Source organism: Lynx rufus, unplaced genomic scaffold (genome assembly GCF_022079265.1).
Source record: "Lynx rufus isolate CCGP_SWC_20201006 ecotype Redwood Valley unplaced genomic scaffold, mLynRuf1.p SCAF_4, whole genome shotgun sequence".
Taxonomy (NCBI): Eukaryota; Metazoa; Chordata; class Mammalia; order Carnivora; family Felidae; genus Lynx; species Lynx rufus.
In genome coordinates, this window is record NW_025814856.1 from 150,380,738 (window position 1) to 150,400,019 (window position 19,282).

Below are 19,282 nucleotides of genomic sequence, written 5' to 3' on the forward strand. Positions count from 1 at the left end.
AGCGAGACACAGAAGCAGAAGCAGGCTCCAGGCTCTGAGCTGTCACCACAGAGCCCAACGCGGGGCTCGAACTCACGAGCTATGAGATCATGAACCTGAGCCGAAGTTGGACACTCAACCAACTGAGCCACCCAGGCCCCCTCTACTTTCTACTTTAGCCAGAGCACCTTCTGAACTTTATGCCAGTTATTGGAGATTAGGTGTTGAACTCAACTCATAGTCTTAGCTATGAATCGTTCATGTCCACAAAGTCAGAGTCCATGAAGAATCAATAAAAGCTGCCACCTCCATCTTTTATGTGGTTCCTAGCAGATTTCTTCTTAAGACGTTGGGGTAGGAAGGATAGCAGTGATCATCTGTGATGCCTGAAGCCTACCTATTTCTTACATTGCTTTGACACGCCCAGGCATGTAGTTTGCCAAGGAAGACACTGGCATAGAATTTAGGAAGGATATGGGGCGCCTGGGTGGCTCAGTCAGTTAAGCGTCTGACTCTTGATATTGGCTCAGGTTATGATCTCACAGTTTGTGAGATATTTTCGGGCTCTGTGCCAACAGTGCGGAGCCTGCTTGGAATTCTCTCTCTCCCTCTCTCTCTGCCCCTCCCACATGCACACACTCTCTCACGATAAATAAGTAAACATTAAAAAACCAGAATTTAGGAGGTATATTCAGCAAATGTGATGGATCTATAGATTGGGAGAAGTGGAAGAACACCATTTCAAGTAAAACACACCCAGGTCCAGCCACATGGTAATATAACTATAAAGTTAATAAGGATAAGCGATTGTCACTTAGTATGAACCTTAAATAATTATAGAAATAAAAATGTGGTGAGTGAACATACACTTTTATCTGTGCTGCCTCCAGTAACCCCACTGAAACCAAACAAAAGGGAATTTTAAAGGTATAAATCCACAGAAACAAAGACTACCAGAGAAGAGAAAATCCAGGAAGGCTAATATCTGAACCAGTAGTGAGTACATCAAAAAGTTATTCAACTTATATTAAAAAAAAAAAATTGGCATAGCTAACTACCTCTGAAAGAGTGAATGAAGGTGGGGCTCAAAACAGGAAGACTTGTTGAAAGCTGTTGGTGAGACATGCACTCTCAGATTTTCTCCCGTACTTCCCATAGCTACGGCATTGCTCCTATCAAATCATAACAGAGTATTGGAGTTTCGTTCTCTAAAAATGGTAAAACAGAGATTCCTTGGACTGTGGACAGAAGTCATAGTTGAGTGTGGGACTATCATACTGAAATTAGGGCGGCTAATTCAGAGTTCATGTTAATGACAGTTGAGACCTGCCTTCTTTCCCCAATTGGCTGGCAGCCAGGTATATGGCTTCAGACAAGAGACCAGAAAGTCTTTGAAGACTCTGAGCAGCCCAAGAGAAGAAAGACAAAAACAAAACCCAAAGACACTGACATCTGTGGTTCCCCAGTAAAAGAGACCAAGCAGCTCACCTACCATGATGACCACAGTCTACAAACTCCCATCTCCACAGACACAAACTTCAGTCAGCCTCACTTCAATATGATCGGACAGCCAGGGACAGTAGACATTTGAGGAAACCAGATAATACGAAACACAGAGACCAAAATAAACAGAAACATGACTCAGAGGAAACAAGGACTATCCAGAAAAAAAAAATGCACTTTAAAAACACCCCTATATTTAATATCCTTAGAAGAAGGAAGAGAAGATACTGCACCCATGATAAGAATAGTATCGCATATGAGAGGAACATTCAGAGAATGGAAAATAACTCTTGGAAATAAAAGTAAGTGAAAATAGGCAAACATAAAAATAAAAAGGATCCGAGGAGCAGTCCAGCATGTCCAATAACTGAATAATAGGGCCAAAGAGAAAGGAGAGAAATAAAGGAAAGAGAAGCATCAGAGAAAAATGAAGAAAACCTCCCAAAGCAAATGATACATCAATTTTCAAATTGGAAGAGACCAGAGTGCCCAGCATAACAGATGAAAACAGAGCTAGAGTCCTCCTACCAAAGCAGTCATCACAAAATTGCAGAACCCACAGGATAAAGAGAAAACCCTACACTGTCCAGGAAAAAAAGAAGTATGGGTGTGGGGGGGGGGGGGTAGTAGAAAAAAACCAAGAAGCAGAAAAGCAATGACTCCTTAGAAGTAACACTGGAAGCTAGAAGACAGTAGAAAAATAATACCTTTTAAATTCTAAGAAAAACTATTTCCAATCTAGAATCATATACCTAACCAAACTGTCAGTTCAGTTGGAAGGAAAAACAAAAACATTTCAGGCGTATCTAAGATCTCAAAAACCATATTTTCCATGCAGTCTTCTTCAGAATCTACCAAACTGAAAGAGTTGACATAAAAATAGGAAGGCATGGTGAGAAGAAATGGAAATCATAACACAGAGAAAGAACCCCAAAATGGTAATGACAAGAGATGCCAAGAGGGCAGCAATGCACCAAGCATAGGGAATAACTGGCCCAGAGATGAGGGATTCCCAAGGTCTCAGGAGAAGTCTGTGCAGGAAGATGATACTGAGAGAACAGCCAGTGTGTTTGAATTTATGGAGAGAAGAACTGTTCAATCGGGGAAGTGTTCGAGGTTACATAAAAAACTAAGCAAACAAATAAATAACAAGGCTGTTATTAGCACCAGAGACATCAAACTTGTGGTGCTAGGGGGGAAAACTAGGGAAGACCACATGGCCTTAGATGTCAGTGGCACTTAGAGTAACGTAAACACCACACACCGATCTCACCAAAATGAAGAAGCAGGTGTAGCACGAAAGCAGTGGGAAGAGTGAGCATCAGTGGAAGGAGCCAAGTCCTCATCTTGCCTAGTGGGAGGGCAACAAACACCGAGAACTGGAAAGTCAAAGAGTAGAGAAATGGACAAGTTCATTAACCACAGAGGGGTAAGAACTGTGCAAATCAACCAAAAGAGTTAAACGTGGTGCCCCTAGCGAAAAAACTTATAAAAATGACCCTTTATGGACATCGTTAGCTTTGATTAAAATTAAAAAATGAACTGAAAAGTGACTATGTAGCTGAAATCCTCCCTGGGTCTTCACTTTTAAGTTTATGATCAATTGTAATGAATAATTTATACTACTGCATGAAAACGTTAGGTAGACCCAGTCAAGGAAGAGCCTGTTTTCCATAAAGATCCAGTCTGTCTTCTTGAGATCCAGGAACTAGAGAAAAACAGACCTTCCAAATGTCAGGTGAAATCTGGACTTTTACAGTTTCTCCTGTGAAAGTGATGACAAGAGTAACTATCATCTGCCTTCATTCCTAGTAGTGACCACCAAACCCAGATCATACCAGAATAATTTATTTGCTTGTGTTTGAGTGAGATAATAGGAACTCTGCTATCTCGTATTTAATAAGATCTCAGGTGGCTTCTCTATATTCTGCCTTGCTTGTGGACACGCTGTCTTAATCAAGATGTTTTCTCATTTCATAAGGACTATCAGATAGCTACAACCAACTGGATGCCTAACAGAACGGACAGAAGTGGATTCTGTTTCTCAGCTATTTCCATAGAAACAGCAGAACCCTGATAATTTACATTTTAGGTATAATGAAAATTTTAAGCCGTTATATTAGATACGCATGTATAATACACAGAAAAATTGTTAAAATAATTCAAGTATGTTTAATATTGGAGATATAACATTATCCCCCCCCCATTAGTGAGAATATAAGCAATTCACTATTATGCTGTTTCCACAAGCTATCTGACAGATTTTTTGAGACAAATCTCCCTAGGAGTATAATGATCACACTAGAAGATTTAAGTTGCCTTAAATCTCTACCAACAGATTAACGAGAAAGATACTGTGCTGTTACAATACAATATTCTGGCCATTAACAAACAGATGTTTATGGATATATGATCAGAACTTGGAACCTACTTCTTTATGATCAAAACATAAAGCTATTAATGGGGCGCCTGGGTGGCTCAGTCGGTTGAGCGACTGACTTCGGCTCAGGTCATGATCTCACAGTTTGTGAGTTCGAGCCCTGCATCGGGCTCTGTGCTCACAGCTCTGAGCCTGGAGCCTGCTTCTGTGCTTAATGTCTCCCTCTCTCTGACCCTCCCCCGTTCATGCTGGCGCTCTCTCTCTCTCTCTCTCTCTCTCACATAAATAAGTAAATAAATAAATAAATAAATAAATAAATAAATAAATAAAGCTGTTAGCAAAACATTTCACCATAGGATTATAAAATAACACAACTTCCAAGATTGACAGGACCTTGGTCACTAGTCAGCTCCAGTAATGAGCACTGCCATTTATTGAGAACTTACTAGGCATATGACACTACACAGGTTTTAGAATATTCTCCCTAATTGTTAGAACGCTATGAGGGTAAGTGTGGTAGGCAGCATGCAGCCTCCAGAAGGTGTTGACTTCTTAATCCCCAGAACCTGCAAAAATGTTCAGGAAAGGGGGATTAAAATTGCTACTCAGCTTAGTTTGTAGTAGGGAAATGATCCTAGATAATCCAGGTTGGCTCAGTGTCACAGGGGTCCTTAAAATTGGAAGAAGAGCGGTGCCTGGGTGGCACAGTCACTTAAGTGTCTGACTCTTGATCTCAGCTCAGGTCATGATCTCACGGTACACGAGTTCAAGCCCCGCATCGGGCTGTGCGCCGATGGCGCGGAGCCTGCTTGGGGTTCTGTCTCTCCTCTCTGCTCTTCCTCCATTTGTGCTTGTTCTTTCTCAAAGTAAGTAAATAAACTTAAAAATTTTTTAAACAGTGGAAGGGGCGACAGATGAGAGGTCAGACTAATGCCCTGTGAGGACCCGGCCCTCCTTTGCTGGCTTTAAAGATGGAGGAAGGGGCCACAAGCCACAGAATGTGGACAGCTTCTAGAAGCTAGCACAGACCAGGAAATTAATTCACCCCAGAGCCTCTAACATCTCAATTTTAGCCCAATGAGACCCATGTCAGACTGCTGATCTTCAGAACTATAAGATAATAAACTTGTGTTGTTTTAAACTATGACATCTGTAGTAATTTGTCAAAGCAGCGATAGGAAAGTAATACAATAAGCATTATCATCTCAATTTTTCAATGACAAAAGTCAGGTTGAAAAGATTGAGAAACTTCCATAAAATCGTGTAGGTAGTAAGTGGCAAGGCTGGGACTAGAACCCAGGGCAGTGTGAATCCCAGACCTGAGTTCAGCCTGCAGTAAATAGCTGGCATTGATTGAACACCAACCAGATAGGAGGCAGTTTATAGACAAGGAAACTAAAAGCCCAATGTCTAACTCTACCGAGGTCACACATCAACATGGTGCCGCAAACGGGTTCAGAACCCAGGTTCCGTCCTATCCTCTCTCGGGCTTTGTCTTGAAGAACGTACGTCATGCCGAAATACAAGTGGAAAAGTCACATGGGGCAGAGATACTAAATAACAGCTGTGCAGAGAAAGGGATGCATTTGCTGTCTCCTTCTCGTTAGGGCAGTTCGGTTTCCTGAAAAAGTTTACACTGACCCCAAATCCTTTCCGTCACTTGGAACTGTGCAGCTCCCAGGTAGCTGGTCTGTGTTTCAGTCGTTAGTCCCATTAGCATATCTTTCACCTTAGAGGAAGCTTCTCATTAAGTGAAATGAGTGAAAAGCTTATCCCCCGTGGCGGCACAGCTCTAGCCAGGGCAGGGATGCAGCGCCCTTGACCCTCCCTTGACCCTGGCGTTCCCTGGAACAGACTCTCCAGAGAAAGGATCCAAGACGTTTAAAGGGCTATGCTCTTATTTTCTGTTACTTTTATACACAATCTAAATCTTAACACACAAACAACACTTATCATGCAAGTTAAACAGATTTAAATTTAAGCAAAATTGAGTGCCACCACATGTGCTTATGCCAGATCTATATAATTCTTTGGAGGTTTCTGGAAACATGAACCAAGCCATTTATGCTTCATAGGAACAGATTATATCATTTGAAATCCTCAATAAAAATGCAGTCTCATATTCTACAGATGGGTGTCATTTAATTAAAATATGTATTTAAAATGCAAAGGGCTACATTAATTCTTCACTGTGGCTGAGATTTTAATTGCACTTGAGTTAGGAAATTCTGAGTTAATGTTCCCCTGGCATCTCTCATCCAGCCTCTTAGAACAGATGTATTGTGATCTGAGGAGGATTTCAATATGTTTTCACATGCTGTCCATGTAGGGATGGCTCTGAGATGTTAGGGTGGCAGGCATTATAAAAACAAGGAGACGGCTCCCAGGGGAAGGAGCCCAGCAGCCCATGGCTGGTCGCTCCCCTGCATTCATACCTCATCTGCCTCTTCTACACCAGCTATCACAGGAAGGTTGGCCTGGGCCTCACATTTTTGGTGGGGGACCGACTTCCGTATTTAAAGGGCTCAGAACTTTGAAAAGCTCAGGCATTTTTTTGAGAACCAATTCCACAAATGTCATTTAGTTTTATTTTTTTAATTTTTCTTAGTGTTTATTTATTTTTGAGACAGAGAGAGACAGAGCATGAGCAGGTGAGGGGCAGAGAGAGAGGGAGACACAGAATCCGAAGCAGGCTCCAGGCTCCGAGCTGTCAGCACAGAGCCTGACGCGGGGCTCGAACTCACGGACTGTGAGATCATGACCTGAGCTGAAGTCAGATGCTTAACTGACTGAGCCACCCAGGCGCCCCAGAATGTCATTTAGTTTTAGAGGACATTTTAAGAGTATACTGTGAGTGTTTAATAAGTGCTAATTGAGCAATAAGAAAACCATCAGCCTCACTTAAGTACTTGTTGTGATACAGTAAACTACAAAATACATTCCACAGCAGAACACAGGAATTTGGCACTCTTAGGAACTAAGAACTGTTGCAAAGACAGTCCAGGGGCCAAGAAATGCCAGAGCTCGGGAGTGTTTTCTGACAGTAAGAGTGGGGAGAAAAAGGGACAAATAATAAATGTTGTGGGCACAAAACTGTGGGATAATAACTGTCAAGGATTTGGGAAACTGGTTTTATATTTAAATTATTAGAGAGGAATCCATGACACTAAAGCATCAAAATAGAACTCCCATGAAAGGAAAGAGGAGAATGAAATTGACACAAAGCAAGAAAAGTTATGTGTCCCTTCGTTCATTCTGGTACTTCACTCATTCAACCCGCTCTGTGCCCAGGACTGAGTTAGGCATGGCAATTCAGTGGTGAACAGAAGATACAAGGTCCAGTCGTTTGAGGCCTTATAGCCTAGTGGGGCATCACCTACATAGGACATGAATACAGACACATGGTCAAATCAGTTCAGGGGTTTCTGTTTTGTATTTAACACAGTTATCTAGGAAATAAGAAGATTATGGAGAAAACAAAGGGGTAGTCAACTTAAAGGGATGAATGTTAAGAATGTTAGTTTAGGGGTGCCTGGGTGGCTCAGTCGGTTAAGCATCCAACTTCAGCTCAGGTCATGATCTCACGGTTCATGGGTTCGAGTGCCACATCGGGCTCTGTGCTGACAGCTCGGAGCCTGAAGCCTGCCTCACATTCTGTGTCTCCCTCTCTCTCTACCCCTCCCCACTTGTGCTCTCTCTCTCTCAAAAATAAACAGAGAGAGAGAGAGAGAGAGAGGGAGAGTGTTAGTTTAGAAATAGCAATATAGGGGCACCTGGGTGGTTCGGGTGGTTGAGCATCTGACTCTTGACCTCGGCTTGGAATTCTCTCTCTCCCTTTCTCTCTGCCCCTCCCCATTTTGTGCATGCACTCTCTCTCTCTCTCTCTCTCTCTCTCAAAATAAATAAACTTTAAAAACAAGAGAAAGAAATAGCAATATATATTTTAGGAGGTTTTTATTATGTATGTAATATATCTTTTTAATTAAAATCTGCAAGGCTAATATGAGGTAATATATGAGAAGGAACTTCATATTCTTAGGAAAGCAGGCAGTATATAAATCTTAGAGAAGAAAATAAATCCAAAGTCCTCTTTAAAAAATCAGCAGAAGAACCAGTCATGGAACTCAGACCTTCTGGCTCCTCATGTAGTTCTTTGTCAGTAACCAATCTCCTAAGGGGCGCCGGGATGGCTCAGTCAGTTAAATAACCAATCTCCTTGATACGAACTTTTTATTATTTTTTTTAATGTTTATTTATTTATTTTGAGAGAGCACACGTGCAAGTGCACATGTGACCGAGGGAGGGGCAGAGAGAGAGGTGAGAGAGAGAGTCTCAGGAAGGCTCACCCCTGTCAGCTTAGAGGCCAGTGCGGGATTCTGTCTTACTACCATGAGATCGTGACCTGAGCCGAAACCAAGAGTGGATGCTTAACCAACTGAGCCACCCAGGTGCCCCATAAACTTTTTATGTTAAAAAAGAAAGCCAAACCATAACAGACTCTTAAAACTTGAGAATAAACTGAGGGTTGATGGGGGGTGGGAGGGAGGGGAGGGTGGGTGATGGGCATTGAGGAGAGCACCTGTTGGGATGAGCACTGGGTGTTGTATGGAAACCAATTTGACAATAAATTTCATATTAAAAAAAAAAAGAAAGAAAGCCAGCTAAGTAGAAGAAACAGCTATATTTTTCTCTCAGGCTTTTACTCAGTTTTGTTGTATGAGTATATGCTTCACTGGTTCAAAATTGCCAACCACAGGGTGCACACCCACCACCAGAAGGTTCCAAGGGCCTTCCCCAGACCCATCTTTTTAAAGAAACGTCTTCTAGTTGAAGAACTCACAGAGAGGCTGGTTAAAGGCTGGAAAGAGAACCTCAGCCCTAACTGCGTAGTCTTATAGCGAACTATAAGTAAGTTCGAACTTACTGCGAACTATAGCAGTTTTTTTTTTTCAACGTTTATTTATTTATTTTTGGGACAGAGAGAGACAGAGCATGAACGGGGGAGGGGCAGAGAGAGAGGGAGACACAGAATCGGAAGCAGGCTCCAGGCTCTGAGCCATCAGCCCAGAGCCCGACGCGGGGCTCGAACTCACGGGCCGCGAGATCGTGACCCGGGCTGAAGTCGGACGCTTAACCGACTGCGCCACCCAGGCGCCCCGAACTATAGCAGTTTTAAACCCAAAGAAATGAAATATGATTACGTGTGTCAGAGGCCCAGGCCTGACTTTCTAATTCTGCAGGGATAGATAAGGTTCAGAGGGCCTTGGTGAATGGACCTAATCACCAAGCTTAATGTGCAAGAGTGGACTAGTAAGAGACTGATTTCTCTTTATTGTTAAAGAAGACTAATAAGGTTTGAGAGTTGTTGATTTTCTTAAATATTCCCAGCTTATATCTGGGCTCTTATAGAAATCGGATCTATCTATCTACGTGCCTACCTATCTGTCTATCAAATCTTATGGGAGACTGTTTTGCCTGTTTTTTTCTTTAATTTTTATAGGGAAGTATGGAAGGAGAGGCGAATTTTCTTAAAGCAGGATGTGTGTGGAAACTAATTGAAAAGGAACTTCTTTTAAAAGGAGTTACTGCCTCCTTAAAAGTGCTGATTTCCATGTGAAATGTATGCCTTCTTGCAGAGGCAGAGAGGAGGACCCCAGGCAGTTCTAAGGAGTCAATTCATTACTGGTTAGTGTAGACACACCATGAAGGACATTAATTCACAAAATGAAAAACTAATAGAGTGTTTAGCTGCCTCTTTATCACCAGTGGCAGTCTGCAGTCTCTTCATCATTGGTGTTTACTGAGCTGCTGGGAGGAGGTAATCAGGCCTGCTTATCACAGCTCGTCTCAGATGAGTTTACATCCCTTTCTGAGCTCTGTTGGGCATCCCTCCTCTCGTCACTGAAACGAGCAGTCCAGGGGTACCAAAGAAGTTACTCCATCCATTTTTTATTTACTTCCCTTCCTCTTTCCTGTTGAGTCCCCAGCAGAAGCCCTCTAGCACTATACATCTGTAACTCACACTCTGGTCACCCTTTGGTTAATCCCCACAGCCATGGTCCAGACTTCTCTAAATAAGTAAATAGTGTATAGAATAAATAATAATAAAGCTAGCATCTTTATTCCCATTTTACGGATGGAAAAAAACTGGAGCGTGGAAAGTGTGAACTAGGCTGAGCCAGTGACAGAGCCGAGACCTTGATCTGGGAGCCGCATTACTCTTCATTAAACTGAAAAGAAATTTTACTCTGCTTCTCTAGCTTTTTCCTTCTTACATTCTGTACTTTACATTCTTTCAGCACCCCTCATTGTAGTCTTGGTACTATTGATGATTTCTACTTTCTCACGTGACAGTTTTTACCAACTGTTCACGTGAAGTGCTGTATTTGTTTCTCTCCAAAAATCTGTTTTGGCAATTCTTGGGCATGCTTCCTATTTTCTCGATTAGAAAGCCCTTTACTCCTCTTCCTCATCACTGAGGTTGCTTCCTTATCTGATAAAAACAGATACGACACTTTAACAAACTTTGAAATACCAGACTTGCCTCATTCAATTCAAAGCATGTTTGAAAGCTCACTGTGGTAGGATGTGCAGAAGGAGCATTATTTACACGTCTTTATGTTTAAGTAAAGCAACTCAGGTTAGCATAAAGATTTCCACAGTCTGCATTATTAGGGGAATTTTGGGGTAATTTTCTGTGTTGTGGATTCTTTGAGTAGCAGAGGATGAGCGAGTGCTGAAAGTGGCGCTAGAAAAGGCAATTTGGCTTCTCTCTCTTTTTGCCTTTGTCCTCTGACTGTCCTGTTTTATTCTTCAGCTTGGCCAGCTGGTTCTGTCTCCACCCCTCTTCTCCAGTAGGCGTCTCCTACTGAGGAGACAAAAAGACACATGGTCAATCAGCTGGAGAGCCGTAGTGGTAATAGGCACAGATAGGAATTCATAAATCATGTGTTCCATTGAGTTCATCCAATAGAAATTTAACTAGATCAGTGAAGTGCTGTCTCTTGGGGCCGTCAGAGAAGATACTCATTTGGTAAATATTTGTGGATCAACTTGGCTTCGCAGATAACACAGTACCTGCTGTGTGCTAGGCCTCAGGGACATGAGTAAATAAGACCCAGCTTCTGCCTGCAGGGGATTTATAGGTCATGGAAAAGATAGGAATGAAAGTAATGACACCATAGTGTGATTGGGCAACCATGGAGTAAACACAACACGCAGTGGGAATAAAGGAAGCATATTTTTAAAGGAGAATATAAGTATCAGAGAAGGCTTTCTGGAGAAGGGGGCAGCTGATCTGGGTCTTAAAGGGTTAATAGTAATTCGCCAGGCAAAGACAGGATAGAAGGGTATTTTATGGAGGAGAAACCAAAAAGAGGAAGGGGAGGGAAGGAGAAAAGGTTATGAAGTGAAAGAAAATAGAGTGAGTTCAAGGTCATTCATGTGTTCAGTGGGGCTGGAATGTAAGGTTCACTGTAGGGGAGCAGCAAGCAATAGCTGGAGATGTGAGCAAGGACCAGTTGAGATGTTATTTGAAAGGTAACGCCCAGCTGTTGAAAGATTTTAGACATAAGAGAAACATGATCAAATGGTGATTTGAAGGGATTCCTTCAGCAAGACTACGTAGGGGGATAGATTGGAGAGGAATGATTCTTGAGATGAAGAGGTTAGTTAGAAACCTGCTACGTTAACATGGGTGATGAATGCCGGAAGACTGCACCCAGGTGGAGGCATTGGGGTTGGATTCAGAGATATTAAGGAAGAATGATCAGCAGACATTCATTGCTAATTTAACATCGGAAGGACAGGATACAGGCATCAAAGGCCTTTCCAGATTGCTGTCTATGCAACTGGTGGACTGTGACTGTGCCAGGCCCTGTGCTGGGATAAGGAATTAGCTCTGCCAATAGAGCCATATGCTGAAGTGACACTCATTTAAATGAAACAGTACCTGCACATCACAGACGTGTGGTACAGCTCAAACATAAATACAAGCAAATAAACTATCCAAGTGAATTTGTTGAACTAGAACGTTATCGTAAAAAAAAATTCTCCTTAGGATATATACTCAACTGACTGATTCCTAGAAATTTCTTTCATTATAGAGACATTTCTATTCACGGTAGTTGATCTCTAGTACGTAAATCTAACTTTAGATATTAGTCTAGAAGTAGCAAAATGGACTCATTCAAATGTCATTGACTTTGTACCCTGCATTTGTCCCGTGTTGGGAGATAGAGTGAAACTGGAATTCTGTTTGTGGGTCAGCATATGGAATTATAAACACGTTATATAATTACAAGATAAATAACCAACTAGGATTCAGACGTAATACCCACACTGGGCAGTAGGCACCTGAATGCCCCTAAAGTAACTCAACCTATTGGTAGTTCTTATGAATGGTTTCATGAAGAAAGAGGATGATGCAATACATAAAATTAAAATACGGGATCCTGTGCAGATTTCATTGAGAATTGACTCTACTACTGACTTCGCAGTTACTTATCAACATCTTTGTTGTATATGCAATGCTTTCACCTAAAATAATGGCCAGGTGTAAAATGGACCATTTGTAGCACGACAGGAAATTCAAGCTATGTAGACATTCCTCTGTGTTTATTGTGAGTTCTGTAGAAGCAGTTGATATTGTTATGAAAGTATACTACTGACCACTCAGTGAAATACAGGCTGTGAATGGTGCTTTCTTGTTATGACGATGAAACTGACACGGTAGCAGCAGTGATGAGAGGTTTCGGGTCGTTTCCTGAAGTCTAATTGAGCTAAAATAGGTTGAGAGGTTCTTGAGTTGTCTTTTGAATGATTTTTCTTCCCAAGAGGGAAAAAATGTGGAGACTCAATATCCTGTGCTTAATTCTGACCGAAAGGAGGAATCAGCGGGAAAGTGAAAGTTGTATTAGTCTTTGGAGAATGTTACCATATCATATTGGAGTTCACACAGCAAAGTAAACACCAGGCATGGCTAGATGTATCATTTTCAGAAGGTTAAATTTTCAGACGTTTAGAAAAATATTGCGTGATCCCATGATTAGAACCTCTGAAAGAGAATATAGTTCATGTTTGTGGGAGATGATGCAACATAAAATTTGCACCATAGAAGGCTAAGTAATTTTGACAAGAAATATCATACTTATTCTATGATAGTGTATATTTTTTAACAGCCACACATTCTCTCTCTCTCTCTCTCTCTCTCTCTCTCTCTCTCTCATTTAATCCTCATAATACTCCCATGAAGTAAATACCATGATTATCTCTATTTTTACATCCTGGGAAACTGAGGCACAGAGAGGTAAAACAACTTACCCAAGGACACAGAGCTATTAAGCAGTCAGTGGTGGAGCCAGAATTGGAACTTACCCAGTTTGCTTCCAGTCTAGACTTTTAATCTCCACACTGCTGCCTAGCATCTCTCGAGCTCTTTGAGGAGCCCACATGGAAGGATACAAGAGTGAAAGAAGAATGAGTACATAGTAAGCACAGAAAATATAAGCCTTAGGTAAAGTGTCAGGGTGGCCAATACCCAGAACCACTGGATGGTCATCAGAGATGCCGAAGACAATAAAATTTAGCTGTGTTTAGGCACAGAAAGAACAGGAAATGGATGGGTCCAGAATTGCCGAAGTGGTGAAGGTAGTGTTAATAAGAAGGCAGAGTCACTCTACTTCTTCTCTTTTGTTTAAAAAGGGAACTGGTTTTCAAATGAAAAGATAGAAGACGAGTCATAGTAAGAAATAAGCGTGAGGAAAGCATCAGATGACTCGTGGCTTTTTTTAAGTACAATTCAAATGATTATCTTGGGTTATTCAGGAAATTTGCGAGAAAATGTAGAACATGTAAAAGACGACTTAACACTGGATTATAGCAGATATTCCTGTTCTCAGAACAGTGAAATCTGAAGGAATTCTAGAAGCTGCAGACTAAAGTTTTGCCATAATCCCAAGAACCAACATGATTGGTAGCACCTAGAAAGAAATGTGGGGAGAGGCAGGAGCCACCGTGATTTCACGAGAAGAAAAAAAATGTGCTCACTGCCCAAGGGCCACGGGAAGAGACTGAACAGGATGTACAGTGGAGGAAACAGGGGCACTATGCGTATATCCATAAAATTAGTAGGCAGAGACCAAGTTTTACCATAATCCCAGTGTGGATATTTCATTTCCAAATGAATACGAATATATTTTCAGTTTAGATCTTGTGTCTCAAATCAAGATTTACCAATATCATTTTATTGTTCCTCTGAAAATAAAATTCTACTTAGTCCAGCAGAGAAATTGATGAGTACCTACTCTTTAAAAATGAATTTTCTGGGGCACCTGGGTGGCGCAGTCGGTTAAGCGTCCGACTTCAGCCAGGTCACGATCTCGCGGTCCGTGAGTTCGAGCCCCGCGTCGGGCTCTGGGCTGATGGTTCAGAGCCTGGAGCCTGTTTCCGATTCTGTGTCTCCCTCTCTCTCTGCCCCTCCCCCGTTCATGCTCTGTCTCTCTCTGTCCCAAAAATAAATAAACGTTGAAAAAAAAAATTAAAAATGAATTTTCTGATGGATGAGCCTAAGAACAAAGAGATCAAAGCTTTTAGCGACCAATACGTGGTTCCTTCTAAATTTCGTGACTGTCGAAGGGCCAGTGATCCAAAATGTGGAGCATGGAAGTTGTCACACGCTTAGTGTGCTCTAACAAACATGGGGTTGTTTTGGAAGATAAATTCAGTATTAAGCTAAAGCTTTTTATGTAATGGTTGATAAACAGCTCCAAATCGAAGCTAGCTCCTAACCTCCCTAAGAAGCCAGCTTTGTGGTGATCTCCATCTTTCACCTGGGATTTCATTAGAAAATAATAGAGAAGCCCATGGTACACTTTTCTGAAAAATTAGACTGGTCATTGGTTCCGTGAAACATATTCCAAAGGAAAGGTTGAGTCTCCTTTGCAAGGGAGTCTTGGCGTGTGCTCTTCAAGATGAGAGCAATTCATAATCTGTTCGGTACTCAGTAAACACATTCTTTTTAAAGACATTAGAATTCATGTAGCTAAGATAAGAAAGAGAAAGCTGGTCACTTGTTTTCAAGTCAGTATGTATATAGACTTTCGTGCCATTCATTCTCGGTCTTTAGGAGTTTTCCATAATTTTTTTTTTAATTTTTTTTCAACGTTTATTTATTTTTGGGACAGAGAGAGACAGAGCATGAACGGGGGAGGGGCAGAGAGAGAGGGAGACACAGAATCGGAAACAGGCTCCAGGCTCTGAGCCATCAGCCCAGAGCCCGACGCGGGGCTCGAACTCATGGACCGCAAGATCGTGACCTGGCTGAAGTCGGACGCTTAACCGACTGCGCCACCCAGGCGCCCCGAGTTTTCCATAATTTAAATGTTTGACTTTTATCCCTGCTTTGGCCGGTATCTGAAGGCTGGAGTGTAGTGGGAAGTGGTTTGCTCGTGACCAAATCCTCCTGTTCAAGGGCAGTGGTTTGCAAATGGCTCTTTTAGCAGATTTTTACTGCCAGATCTTGAAGGTGACAAATGGAAGTGGAGCTGTTGTGATTGAGGTGGCCGGGACACAAAACCGGGAGAATGGGGATCGGGAGGCCAGCAGCCCCGCTGAGCACATTCAGGACATCGTCGCCTTAGAGGTCACAAGCGTCCGTGAAAGGAGAGCCCAGGGATTCCTAGTGACTCTTCATCCCACTCTACTGCTCCAGATGTGCTCAGATCTGAGGTGCCCTAGCTCAGGAGGATCTCGGGAGTAGAAGGTGCGATTTATTCATCTAGACTCAGGACAACAGAAGCCACTTTAGGTATTTCAAGCAAGAGGGAACTTAATAGAAGGAATGAGATGTTTTTAAAATTGCTCAAAAAGCTTAGAAAACAGTGGGAAGGAAGCAAAGACAAGGAAAATAGCTGCCGGCTTGCAGGAAATGAGGAAATACAGGAGATGTGCCAGGAGTGTCACCAACTGCCGCGAGGAAGCAGCTGTCACCAGAGCTCTCCTGGAGCATCTGCAGTCCTCTTATTCGCCATCTGCCTGGGCATCTTTCCTCCACTGCAAGGGGAAGATCGTGCCTTCCCTCTCTCTGTGCCTTCCACAGCTTCGGGGAGTGCCTCTTGCTGGTGGGATCTAAACCCAAAACCCTGCCGGCACAGAGTTGGAAAATACGGTTCCTGAGCTTCCAGGGAAGGGTGGGGGGTGATGCCAAGCTGACAACAGACAAGGGCACAGGTGTATTATCTCCTCTCACTTTCTACAATGGATGGAATCTAGGGTAATATCAAGACAAACATATTCCCAAGAAAAAACGAAGTAGCAAGTCTCCAATGGAGACACACACACACACACACACACACACACACACAGGGGCGTCTGGGTGGCTCAGTTGGTTGAGCTTCCAACTCGGTTTCGGCTCAGGTCAGGATCTCCCAGTTTGTGAGTTCAAACCCCACGTCAGCCTCTGTGCTAACAGTGCAGAGTCTGCTTGGGATTCTGTCTCCTCTCTCGGCCCCTCCCCTGCTCCCTCTCTGTCTCTCTCAAAAATAAATAAACATTTTAAAACACACACATCTTTTCAAAATAAGCCCAGTTCAGCTGTTTGAAGCTTTCATAGAAGACCTGACTCGTCAGTGTCTTTACGTACATACTGAAATAATTTATAATACTCTTATTGTGAAAATAACAATTTTGATCATTTCAGACCCAAATGTTATGGCTATGTATAGATTCATGATCACTCCTCGCATCGCCGTGCCCCATGCACACACACCCGGGTGCATCGTTTCTCCTGTCTCTCCTCATAGCACCTTTGGCCGGGTGAAAACCATCTGTGACCGTGAAGTAAACGCTGATTCAGAATACAAATTTGACCTTACAAAGCCCTGTTTGAGTAAGGCAGACCTGCTCTCCCAAAAACACAATTTCCAGGCTTTGTTGAATATCCTTTTGAATTCCTACGATAACGCCTAAGTTCACTTTGCTGAAGAACCAAGCGCTACAGACATCCTTTCCTTGAAAAGAAAGATCCCGTCATTCCTCCCTCAAAGGAATGTGAGAAACACGACTGTATCTCCTCATCTCCTCCCAAGCTGCTTCTGAGTCTCATTCCTTGCTTTCCCGCCAAGCTCCACTTCCTCATGTCTGCCTGAAATGCCGCCTCCTTTATTGAATTGACAACTCTGGAGAAAGTCAGTCTCCTCACTTTGCAGATTAAAAGGTAAAATTTAAACCTGCCACTTTTAGTCCCTTTTTCTGCTGTTTGCCTCTGCTGCTTTGAACATTGCCAGAATTCTAGTGTTCTCTTACTTTTGTCATTCCTCATTTTAAGGTCAGAATGTCATGAGTTTACACCTGTAAATGTCTTACTACAGCGTTTTCTTTCTGTCCATTAGCTGCGTGAACAACTAAGCCCACAGCTCTCCGGTGTCTTGCAAGGTGTTTGGATGAGGAAGGAAATGAGTCTCAGAGTTTCAGTCTCCGGGGTTCCCACCAAGAGGTCCGACAACAATAACTGAGATTTAGTAAGCACTTACTGTGTGCCCTGCATTGTCCTAAATGCTCAACGTGCGTTACATACGCCGAGTTCTTGTGATGACTCTCAGAGGCTGAAACTGTCACCACTCCAGTTCAAGGTCTTCACGATTTTGCCCAAGATTATTCCCTTAGTAAGTGGTTGAGTCAGAATTTAGCCACTACTTGCTGAGCTAAACTTGCTCACTGCAAGAGAAATGTTATAGGTAGAAAAATGGGGTTCATAGTTAATATGAGAACACTCAGGTCCTTTTACTTAGAGAAAGAAAGTTACTTTGATTTTGAGTGAGGTAATACATATCCCCAGATCACATAGTTGCCAGATAGGTAAATGACTGCTGCTCTATGTAGCTTACCCTTAACTGGCCATAAAACAGAGTATAGGGGTTCCTGGGTAGCTCAGTCACACGTCTGACTTCGGTTCCAGTCATGACGTCATGCTTCGTGAGTTCGAGCCCCATATCGGGCTCTCTGCTGTCAGCACTGAGTCTGCTGGGGATTCTCTCTCTGTCTCTTCTCTTCTCTCTCTCTCTCTCTCTCTCTCTCTCTCTCTCTCTCAAGAATAAATAAAAAATACATTAAAAATACAGATTATGAACCTTTTGATATTTAGGAAAGCTGATTCTGGAAGCATCTATATGAACTGTTAATTATCCTAGGGATTATATGGCAAGGCCAGAATGCATGTGAGAACAGTATTCATGTGTTACTAATGTAGAAAGACAGAAATAGGGCTGCATATTATTAACCTTCACAAGGCATTCATCAGTAGGTGTGTGGCACCAACTCATCCCTTTAGCCTGCAGAGGGAATGTCTGACACAAGAGAGAGTACAAGGGGGGGACTTGGTTAACTGTCATCTTGACTGCGGACTGGAGAAGTGGCCACACTTGTCCTCACTGAGGAGAAATTCTCTCAGCAGGATTCACACCGGCAGATCCGGCACCATGTGTTAGCAAGTGCGTCCTCCCTGTATTTGTTACTTGCAGCCTCAGAGGGAGCCGTCACCACCTCCACAGCTGGTCTCCGTGACTGTCTGTGTGCTCGGTGGCAGGGACAACTCTGTCTTCCGGATATGTCAGTTGCGTGTGTGTTGTCCTCACAGCAATAGGATCAGAGTGACCAGCGCATCTACGATTCTACCTGCTCTGTTCTACACTAACAGTAGTTCGTGAGGGCTTTGCCGTTCGCTGTGTAAAGCTACTCTGATTGTTCCAAAGCCGACCGAAAGCGACGGACGAAGGAGAAGGAACCTGGGTTGTTGTTATTTATTCAGTCAGTACATCATTGTTTGAATAAGTAACAATAGTCATTGTGATGGTAATAGCAATTGCCGTATATTAAGCGCTTGTGTGTCAAATACTATTCTAAGCCTTTGTAGATTTTCTCATTTAAAAAAATTTTTTTAATGTTTATTTTATTTTTGAGAGAGAGAGAAAGAGCACGAGCAGGGGAGGGGCGGAGAGAGAGGGAGACACAGAATCCAAAGCAGGCTCGAGGCTCTAAGCTGTCAGCACAGAGTCCGATGCAGGGCTCGAACTCACAAACCGTGAGATCACGACCTGAGCCGAAGTCAGACGCTTAACCGACTGAGCCACCCAGGCGCCCCTATATTTTCTCATCTAATCATCAGACTCCTGTGAGGTAGGTACCTGACCCTCCTTTTACCGGGATACAGAGATAAAAGCGAAGTTGTATCTGCTGTAGGTCAAGAAGATAATGATTACTTTTCAACTCCAGTCCAAATATATGGATGATGTAGCTGCCTGAATAGGAAAGTCCTGAAGAAAAAGCCCCTGGGAGAAGTCCAGTGCAAGAGAGACCCAGTGCAGGATGTTCCCTTTAACCCCTTCATCTCTGTCGTCATCTGTGGCCCCTGCTTACCAGTGTCGT

At 42.7% G+C, this 19,282-nt stretch overlaps 1 protein-coding gene and 1 long non-coding RNA gene across 2 annotated transcripts in view; one reads left to right on the forward strand and one right to left on the reverse strand.

Moving 5' to 3' along the window:
* Positions 1-1,533, reverse strand: part of LOC124523834 (uncharacterized) — an 86,698-nt gene extending 85,165 nt beyond the window's left edge. The window contains exon 1 of the long non-coding RNA XR_006965110.1: positions 1,472-1,533. This is a non-coding gene — a long non-coding RNA (uncharacterized LOC124523834). The remainder of the gene's footprint in view (positions 1-1,471) is intronic.
* The window catches only part of EXOC4 (exocyst complex component 4), a 756,122-nt gene that overhangs the window by 656,095 nt on the left and 80,745 nt on the right, over positions 1-19,282 (forward strand). The window lies entirely within an intron of this gene.